The following is an 11,005-nucleotide window of genomic DNA, read 5'->3' as shown; positions in this document are numbered from 1 at the left end:
GAAGAATTTAAATCTTACAGGGGACTTTTAACATTGGTTAATGCACACCCACTGTTAAAAGTAGAGGTGGTGGCATTTTTCTAATTTTAAACAACTTTCAACAGCAGGTTCCTTATACTCGTTGTTGAAAATATGCATTTAAAAAAAATTATTCAACTTTCAATAGGAGGTGGACACCAACTGCTGTTGAAAGTGACCTTTCAACAGCATGTAGAGGGAATCCGCTGTTGAAAGGTCGTTAAAAAAATTTTGAAAAAAAAAATTCAGCAGTGAGTGCCTTGCACCGGTTGTTGAAAGCTCAAAAAAAATCAACAAAACAACAATTTCAACAGCGGGTGCATTGAACCTGCTGTTGAAAGCTCATTAAAGAAAAAATAAAAAAAAACTTTTAACAGCGGGTACAGGGCACCAATTGTTAAAATCTTGTTAAAAAAATTAAAAACACTTTCAACAGTGGGTGTACTTCACCCACTGTTGAAAGTGTTCTTTCAACAGCAGGTTCTGGATACCCATTATTAAAAGTTCACTTTCAATAGCAAGTGGAGTACCACCCGTTGTTGAAAAGTTTTTAAAATTTTTTTATCTCTAAACCCTCTCCCCCACTCCCCCTCCTAATTATTCATCTTCTTCCTCTCAGCGACACCCCCCCGTCGGCCCCCTCAGTCCCCCTCCTCTTGGCCCCCTTGTCGCCCCCCTCTTGGTCTCCCCTCCTCTCGGCCCCCATCGCCCCTATCAAGACCCCCTCCCCTCGCCTGTCGCTCCCTTCCCTTCGACCCCCCTGTCCCCCTCCTCTCAGCCCCCCGGTCGGCCCCACCCTAAGACCACCTCCCCTACCACGTCACCACCTCTCCTTTAACCCTCACCCCCACTCCCCTCTCTTCACCTTCTCAGCCCCCACACCCTTCCCCCTCCTCAGTAGTCTCATTTACCCTTGTCCATCGTTCCATTACTCCATTGCTTCAAGTACTTTTTTAATTATTATTTAATTATAATTTTATTTTTAATTATTATTTAAATAATTATTGTTGAACTACTTTTATTATTATTTTTATGTAGAATTGTTATTGTTGGATATCTAATGTTTAGGAAAAACATTCCAAAATTTTATTGATATTAATTGTTGTTGGAAGTGCTATTAGTGGCTTCATAAGGCCTTAGGTATTACATGTGATTATTTATTTTGTGTAAAATTATAAATTTTCTCTTGTAAAATTTTTGGGAGGTCTAACTTTTAGGGGAGACTCTGCCAAATTTTTTTAAATCTAGTATTTTCCCTAAATTAACTAAAATTATAGATTAATTAGGATTTTATATTTTTTGAAATAGTTTGAAGACGATATCATGCACATTAGTTTTATTGTCCTCTAGATAGTAGCATATGGATTGTAGTTAGATGAATGTTAGATGAATAAGTGATGTGTATGATAATGGTGTAAAGGTGTTTTTGGAATTTGCTAAGAAAAATGTTGTTGACAATAGTAGAAAGTTCTATTATCCTTGTGTAAATTGTTTGAATGAGAGGAGACTCAGTGTTGCTGAAATAAGAGAACACTTGATTTTCTTTGGGATTTACAAGAATTATACGGTATGGATTTAGCATGGTGAATGATTAGAAAACCATAGTAGTACGTATCAATATGTGAAAGTTGGTAATAATCTTAGTGATGAAGTAGATATGGATGAAGATCAGTTAGAGGACATGATCCATAATGTTAGGGAAGAGGCCTTTGAACGAGCACATGTGTATGATAACTTGTGCACTGATGCAAAGAGGCCTTTATATCCATGGTGTACTGATTTCAGTTTGTTGTCTAAGGTGTTAGAATTAGTTACGTTGAAGGCAAGAGCTGGGTGGAGTGATCGGAGTTTTACATAGTTGCTAGAGTAACTCCAAATAATGTTTGCAAAAGGAAATGTACTACCACATCATTATTATGATGCTAAGATCTTGTGTCCAATGGGTATGAATTTTAAAAAGATACCCGCATGTCTTAATGATTGTGTGCTATATAAAGAAGTGCTTGAAGGGGAGGAGAAGTGTCCAAAATGTGAGGCACCACGATACACAGAGAAGGGGGCTCCTGTAAAGGTTTTGTGGTATCTTCCAATTATACCAAGGTTCAAGCGCTTGTTTACGAATACTAATAATGCAAAGACCTTAAGGTGACATGTAGATGAGAGGATTTTCGATGGAAAATTTTGACATCCAGCCAATTCTCCTTAGTGGAAGAAAATTGATCAATTGTTTCCTAAATTTGGCAATGAACTAGGGAACCTGAGGCTTGGACTTTCTATCGATATAATGAATCCTTATGGCAGCCTTAGCAGTATACATAGCTCATGGCCAGTTCTTTTAGTTATTTATAACCTATCCCCTCGGCTATGCATGAAACAAAAGTATATCATGCTATCCATGTTAATTTCAGGACCAAAACAACCTGAAAATGACATTGATACTTACTTAAGACCTTTGATTGAAGACTTGAAAGAGCTATGGGAGGTAGGTGTGGATGTATTTAATGCAAATCAAAAGGAGAATCTCAAGTTACATGCTATGATCTTTTGCACTATAAATGACTTTCCTGCAAATGAAAATTTGTCTAGGTATAATGTCAAGGGTCACAAAGCATGTCCAATTTGTAAAGAAGGCACATGCTACCATCAACTTCAATATGGAAGGAAGACAGTCTACCTTGGCCATCGTAGATTTCTTAGATGAGATCACCCTTATCGTAAATTAAAGAAAGCTTTTCATGGCCACCAAGAGCACCTTCATGCTCTGGATGCTTTCTAGGGAGTAAATCTATGAATGAGTGAAAGACATCAATGTTATTTTTAGTAAGACTCAAAAGAATACAAGTGCCAAAAATATATGGAAAAAAAGGTCTATCTTCTTTGATCTTTCATATTAGTGCTTTCTTGAAGTGAGGCATTGTATTGATGTTATGCATATAGAAAAACATATGTGTGATAGTATTATTGGAATACTACTGAACATGCCAGGAAAGATGAAGGATGGTGTGAATGCAAGATTAGATTTAAAAGAAATATCAATATGAGAGGACCTACACCCGAGATCAAAAGGTAAGAGGACTTATTGTCCCCCAGCTTCTCATACATTATCCAAGGTGGAGAAAATAAGTTTTATGAGTGCTTACATGGGATCAAAGTGCCGTCAGGGTATTCTTCAAATATTAATAAGCTTGTGTTAATGAAAGAGTTGAAATTGATAGGCTTAAAGTCTCATGATTGTCATGTCTTGATGCAACAATTATTACCAGTGGCCGTTCGAGATATATTGAAAGAGGATTTAAGGCACACAATAACTAGGCTTTATTAAAGAGGATTTAAGGCACACAATAACTAGGCTTTATTTTTTTAATGCAATATGCAATAAAGTTATTGATCCCCTCAAATTAGATAAGTTGGAATAAGAAGCTTCAATTATATTATGTCAACTTGAGATGCACTTTCCTCCTTTATTTTTTGACATTATGATACACTTAATAGTTCATTTAATGAGGGAGGTTAAAATATGTGGCCTTATCTACTTACGATGGATGCACCTAGTTGAGAGATATATGAAAATGTTGAAAGGGTATGTGAAGAATCCTTTCTGCCTTGAGAATCTATTGTTCAAAAATATGTTACTGAAGAAACTATAGGATTTTGTTCTGATTATTTGTCAAATACATAACCAATTGGTATTCCTAAATCTCATCAGGAGAGGAAGCAATTAGGTCAAGGCACATGTGGGGTATCAGTAAAGAGCATAAATCATGATGAAGTGTAAGAAGTACATTTATATCTCTTGAATAATATTGACAAAATTCAAAGTTACATAGATCCCCATAAAGAACTTCTAAGGATAGAATGCAATCGGCTGAGAATGACTGAACAGAAGTTCTTGAAAGAGCATAATAGGACTTTTACAGACTGGTTCAAACAACAAGTCTTAAATGAGGATAATGTTTTTGATATGATTAAATGGTTAGCAGAGGGTCCTAACGTGGATGTGATATGCTGGAATGCATATGATATTGATGGGTATTCATTTTATATAAGGTCTCTTGACGAGAAGAGTACTATACAAAATAGTGGAGTTGTGATAGTGGCTGAAGCTGTGTACTTCTCAAGTAAAAAAAGATAAGAATCCAAAAATGGCATCCATACCTTATTTTGGGATTATTGAAGAGATTTGGGAGGTTGACTAAACTAAATTTAGAGTGCCTATTTTTAAATGCAAGTGGGTTGACATTAATGGTGTGCAAGATGATAAGTTAGGATTTACATTGGTTGATCTTAGAAGAATAACTTATGGGGAAGAGCCATTTATTATGGCAGACCAAGCAAAACAAGTTTTCTATGGTACCAAACCGGCAGATAAAAGTTAGTCAATAGCTCTCGAAAGAAAAAGGGTGATTGATAGTGATGATAAGAATGAAACAGGTTTTGATATCTCTAAAAGTCCTACCTTCTCATCAGGACTACCCAATTTGAATGTAGATGAGATAGATGATGAACATGCCACACGAAGTGATCATCATGAAGGGATATAGGAGAATATTTTTATATGAATTTAATTTTAAATTAATGTTAGTTTTCTAATTTAGGATCATCTTTATTATAATTCTTTGTGTTTTATTTATTTTGTGTTATTTGAATTATGCTTTATTTACAACTCTTTGTGTTTTATTTTAGAAACATGGAGAAAAATCAAAGTGGACCCACAAATAGTGTTTCAAGCTAGCCGCTATAGAGGTTACTCAGAGCCAGCCGACTGCAGAGGTTGCTCAGAGCAGCGATAGTGATCCTAGTTAGAGCCAGTCAGTGAGGAGGGGTAGGTGAGGAACACGATTGAGATAGCTGACCTTGAGTAAGACCATTGGCTGTAGGTTACTAATTCAGTTTGATCGGCGGTGGAAACCACGGGGGCTAAATAAGGCCAAGTTTGTCAGCTACCTTAGACTCCTATCACAAAACAAGCCCAGTATCTTGCATAAAAATTGGCTTGATGTGCCAGAACGTGTAAAGGAATAAATTTGGGAAATCATTTAGGTATATCATTTTAACGTTATAAATATTTGTAATTATTATGTGTAAAATACTAACTATTATTAATTACAGCTCACCTACAATATTCCAAATGATGAAGCATGTCGGAGACAGTTGATAAAATATTATGGAAAATATTAGAGGTTTCAAGACTAACCTTGCGAGAAAATTTGTCCATGTTAGGTTGAAAGAAGGTCAGCCTTGTCCTAATCCTCTCAAGACATATCAATTTCTAGATGAACAAACTTGGCAGGAATTCTATAGGATTTAGACTTCTGAAAAGGCTATGGTTAGTCAATTTCTAATTGATTTAAATTATAGTAATTTAATTTAACTCATTATATTGATTTGTTAATTTTTTATTAATAGGAAAAATGAGTAAAAGGTAAAGAAATTGCTAGGAGAAATGAATGCCCCACACGATGTCTTGTGGGAGTTATGATCATGTTGATGATATTTTGATGGATGAGAAGTTGAAGAAGAGAGAAGAAGAAGCTAAATCTGATCCTTCTATTCTCTTATCCCCACCATCGCTTATCTCTTGTGAAGATAAATGGAGATATGGTCATTAATACAAGAAGAAAGGGTATACAAGCAAGAAGGCACGCGAGGTTGCCGAAAGGATTGTAAGTAACATTTAATTCTTTAATTTTTTTATTTGATTACCAATATAGAATGTTATGATATTTTTTTTATTTATTATAAGAGGCTCTTAAGGAACAATAATCTCAAGGATCTTTTATTCCAGAGGGTAGAAATGACATTTTGGTAATTGCTACTAGCAAGCCAAAGCATCCAGGATGCGTTAGAGGTGTTGGATTTGGCATGAGAATTAGAGATTATTTTGGAGCACATGCACGTCCTAGCTGATTGAGTGTTGTTACGAGAGAAGAGCTGGAAGATGTAATAACAAATGTAAGGCAACAAACATGAAAGGAGGCTGAAGCTTCATTTGAAGCTCACTTAGAAGCTCGACTTGCAAAAATGAAAGAGGAGATGATGACCTTTATGTCCTCACGACAAGAGATGACTGCTGATACACCTCATACACAGTCTCCTAGATTTCACAGCACGAAAGAGAGTAATGTTCTTGGACACATGTCAGAGGGTCCTTCAGTAGAAAACACGGGTGAACTGTGTGAGCTATATCTAGAGGATCCTGATAGACGCTTGGTTGCTCTTGACAGCATTCACAGTTTGGGACAAACCATCTACCATAAGAAAATGCAACAAGATCAAGTCAGAATGGTGGTAGAAGATGTAAAAGTAGTAGATGTACTTATCCCATTCCCTACTAATGAGGTCAAGACTGTGTTTGAAGCTGTTGGTACTTTTATCATGTGGCCTAAGAGACTTGTGAGTATGGTTCAAGCTGAGATACATTTTATTAAATATTTCATACATTTTATTAAATATCTATTTTTATATTATTTTTTAATTAGCTCTCTCTTGTCTTTTCAACTTCCCTTGCTAAATAATCCCTTGCCTAAACTTCCACAACCCCAACCACTATAACCACCGTAGTTGACTCCTCTCCAACAAATAATTTTATTGGCTTATGACAAATCATTTCAAGAAAAAAAATTTCCAAAGGAAAAGGATGTTGTAGGTGTGGAAAGTCCAGTGATGATTGAACAGGAAGATTTAAATCATTTTCTCTCGAAAAGTCAGCTTACCACAGCATCAATTGAGCTTTTTGTGTTATAAGTATCTTTTACTTAAATATAATTAACTTATCAAGATCAATAAGCTAACATAATTGCATTATCGTAGGTACCTCTATCATTTGTGCATTACTTCAGGCAAAGGTGACCATTTTGGATTTCTTTGCCCTCACCACATGACGAAGAAAGGGAATAATCTTGAAATAAGATCCCGATATCTCAGCAATGAATATGTGAGGTTAAAAGGGATGTTTTCATGGCTCCATATGTGCATTCGTAAGAATCAATTTACGATTGATAGTTTTTTTTGGTTAAATGTGGATTTCTTCTAATATCTCACTATATTTTGTAGGGATCACTAGCAATTGATTGTTCTTTCATTGAAGAGTACACAATTCTCTTCTTATGCTCCCTCCATTACAAACCAAACAAGGATATAAAGAAGACGATAGACTCGTAATTGTACTTGTAAAAAAACTATTAATTTTTATGCATATATTAGTTACAAATCTCATGATGTTGAGTATAGGGCAATGAAAACATATCAAACAATGGTCCTGAAAAAGCACCCACATAAACTAAAGGATCCTATGTGGATTGAGCCAAAGGTAAGTTAAAACTAACACTTTATTAACATATTCAATTGTTAATATTTATTACTGATTCCTAATTGTTTATATATATATATATATATGTTTTTATATAGAGTCGCAGGCAACCACTGAAGAGAAGTTTGTGCAGCATATATATGATGAGACACATACTCAACATCATCATATTAGGAATGACTGAATTTACAAATGAGGTAACTATATTTTTTAAAAGCTAATTTTATTGTTACTTGAATTAATTGGTTAATGTTTTAATTGCAATTTTATACTTTAATATAGATGTTTGACATTGCGGATCCATTTTTTGAGGAAGAGGTTGGCGACATCCTCACACATTGGGCACAATATTTTGTGGATGGTGTGTGAGGTTTAGGTAGTTTTTTAGGAAATTGCATAAGACAATTTGAGTTTTGTGTAATTTTTATAGAATTGTATTGAAATTTGAATTATTTATATGTACTTGAACTGGCTAGCTGGCATGTCGATGTTAACATTTTTTTTAACATCGGTTATGGCATGACCGATTTAAACCAGTGGACTTTTAATTAAGATTATCAAGAAGGAGAGTTTGGTTTAATGGTAGTTGAGCTAGACTTCCATCAGATAGGTCTAAGGTTCAAACCCTCTTAGTGTAAGAAAAGGATTTTATTTTGCTATTTGTTTTCATTAAAATTACTATTTTTCCCCTATTAGATTTTTTTAAAAAATGGAGAGCACCAGATCTGTGGAGGAGTTGCCTTCATTTTTCTTCATTCCTCTTCTTCCTTATTCAAAAATTCTAGACCAAGAGAGAGAGAGAGTGCGCTCAACCTTCATCTAGTTTCTCCATCTTCTCTCCTCACTGTTTAGGTTGCTGGCTGTGCGACGGAGCACTGTGGTCTGGGTAAGGAGTTCTTAGTTCCTTATTCATTTATGTTCTCTATGTTTCTCAGTGGGTGTTGTCGGATCCCCCTCCTCCTCCACTCATTATGTTTGAAAGTTATTAGCACATGAGGAGCTCATCTAAGATTTGTGGAGGTCTAATTCTTGAGCTGGAGGTTAAGTTGTAGCTATCTTCTTCTCCCTTATTCTGCCGGCCCTTTTTTGTTTCTTCCTTTCCATGTGGTGGATGATCTGAGCTAAGGTAATCTGTTCCTTCACTTCTCTGTCATTACACGAGTAATTGTGGATTAGGATTGTGAAATCTTTCCTTCCTTTCTTTGCTGTCGTGAGTAATATGGAGGATGAGGATTTAATTTTTCTTGAATTAAGATTGATTATTTATTGATAATTAGAACCGTGAAAGCTGATTAATTACATGTCCATGTTAGAAATTTTGGGAAATGGAATTGAATAGGAAGAAGCTTGGTTATAGTTGAAGTTCAAATGCTCACAAAGTGTTTGATAGAATGTTAAAGAGAGAGTGTTGTTTATTATAATGGCTTGATTCTTATATATGATGATTATTGCTGATTAAATAAATTATCATTGGAAGACAATTATTTTTTATGGAATTTGGGAAGGTTGATTGATTCAAATACCTATTTCGTAAAAAATTTAGGAGTTGGAATTAGGGAGGAAAATAATTGATTGAATTTAAGAATTAATGTGTGATAGGCATTAGACAAAAATGTCTATTAAAAGGAGTTTAGTAAACATAAATAAAGGTCACTAAAATTTTGTATTATTGAATAGGGGGTTTGGAGAAAGAAAATCTTGGTTGGGGTAGTAAAGGAGGATTAAAGCTTTAAAGGGGGGAATTTTGTACTTGAGAATACTGCAGGTAAGTGGATAGTGTCTCAATTGATTTTTTTTATAAAATAAAAAGATTCCTTTACTAAAATAGTACATTTTTATGCAAATTGTTTTAACAATAGTGATGTGTTTATTAAATAGTTTGTTTATTAAACTTCTTGATTTTGTGAAATTACCTTTATCAGTTTTGAAATTTTAATTGATTAATAACTACAAGTTTGGATCTTGATTATGAGACTTCATTCTATCAAATATTGGATTGATACAGAGAATAATTCATGCGAGTTTGACTTTAAAAATGAAAACTTTATTTATTACTAATGATTTTCTCGCATGTTTGAAATTGGATTTAAAAGGGACTTATTACAGAACATTGGTTGCTAGCGGCAGTTCCATTAGCCCTTGGCACGCCATGGTTATGACTAGTTAGTTCGACTTTCGTAAGCATCGCACTCACATTTATTATTCATGGGTTTCATACCGGCAATTGATTTTGTGGCTTTGAGCCATGTTTGGTTAGCATTACCCTTGTGGACTGTGTGTTCACGTTTGTTTTCGTGACATAAGTTGCGTTTGGTTGTTTACCATCATGGACTGTGTCCACTTTTGTTACTTATTTTGATAAGTCCCTATAATTATGAGTTTTTAATTATTTGATGGATCTATTTTTCATTGGTTTTGATTAGTGACATATTTATAATTATTTAATGTAATTATTTGCTTTATTGAAATTACATGATAATGATGTTGATACAATAGTTTAAAGAATCAAGAATTTATTTAAAGTTACTTAGAGTCTTTTTATGCCAAATTTTAATAAATATTTTTTTTGTGAAAATTGTTATCTCTAACACGCGTAATTGTTTATTTTTTTATATTCATATTTAATTGTTTATTGTTGAGATGCTATTCACTAAAAATTTATTTTCGTCCCAGATTCATTAGCTAATGCTAATCCTACTGCTGACCTTTGAAGGCCATATATCTATTTTGGGTGGAGTTCTGCCTAACATTATCTCCTTTTAAGGTCAATATTTGGACTCATGTATTTTGTTTTGAAAGTAAATTTAGCTACTCCGCATAGCCTATAACTAGGTTTCTATTTTGATATGTTATCTGCTAGCTGGAAGAAGCTAAGCTCCTGATTGATATCTTGTTTTATGTAAAATATTGTTTCATAGAATTTCAAAAGACACTATTTATGGGGAAGGTTTTGGCGAAATTTTTACAAAAATATTGAAACTTTTATTATAATGATTTTTATCAAATATGCTATAATTTTCAATACAAAATTCAATTATGTTTTAAAAAATGGAAAGATTTGACAATTTAGAGCTTAAGGAATGTATAATACGGTTCACCTCTTATGCCGGTCACCCTCTGTTTTTGGAGCATGACAATTCGATTTGAGCTTAAGAATTAATGTATGGACGATGTTTGACAAAAATGTCTATTAGAAGGAGTTTTTATCCAATTATGTAATTAGTGAATTCCATCAATTTTTATGAGGGTGTATTTGGTATGGGTTATTGATTTCAACTTAGCCTTGTAGAGGATTTTGATTATGTAGTTATTGGGTGGTTAATTAAATTTTAGAAATTGCACGGTTGATGATTTATAAATTATGGTGTTGATTTATGACTTATTTTGGGGTGCACGTAAGGTGTTTGATAAAGTGGGTTATAGAAGTAATTTTTTTTAAATAGATAGAGTTGGGTGTGCACGCATGTAATGTATATATCTTGATTAAAATTTAGTTACTTGTGCTTGAGACAAGTTGGAAAGACAAGTGTAATATAGACAAAGCTTTGCGTGCATGCGCGCACACACACACAAAGGATTGTAAGGACTGAGGGACTTTAGGTATATATCGGATTGATTTGGGAACTTAGTGACTATAGTGTTGTTATGGGAAGGGAGTTTATTAAACTTGGATAAAAG

The sequence above is a fragment of the Prosopis cineraria genome, unplaced genomic scaffold (assembly GCF_029017545.1).
Source record: "Prosopis cineraria cultivar Desert tree isolate PC_DT_omini unplaced genomic scaffold, ASM2901754v1 PC11, whole genome shotgun sequence".
Lineage (NCBI taxonomy): Eukaryota > Viridiplantae > Streptophyta > Magnoliopsida > Fabales > Fabaceae > Prosopis > Prosopis cineraria.
Note: the sequence above shows the minus strand (reverse complement) of the source record.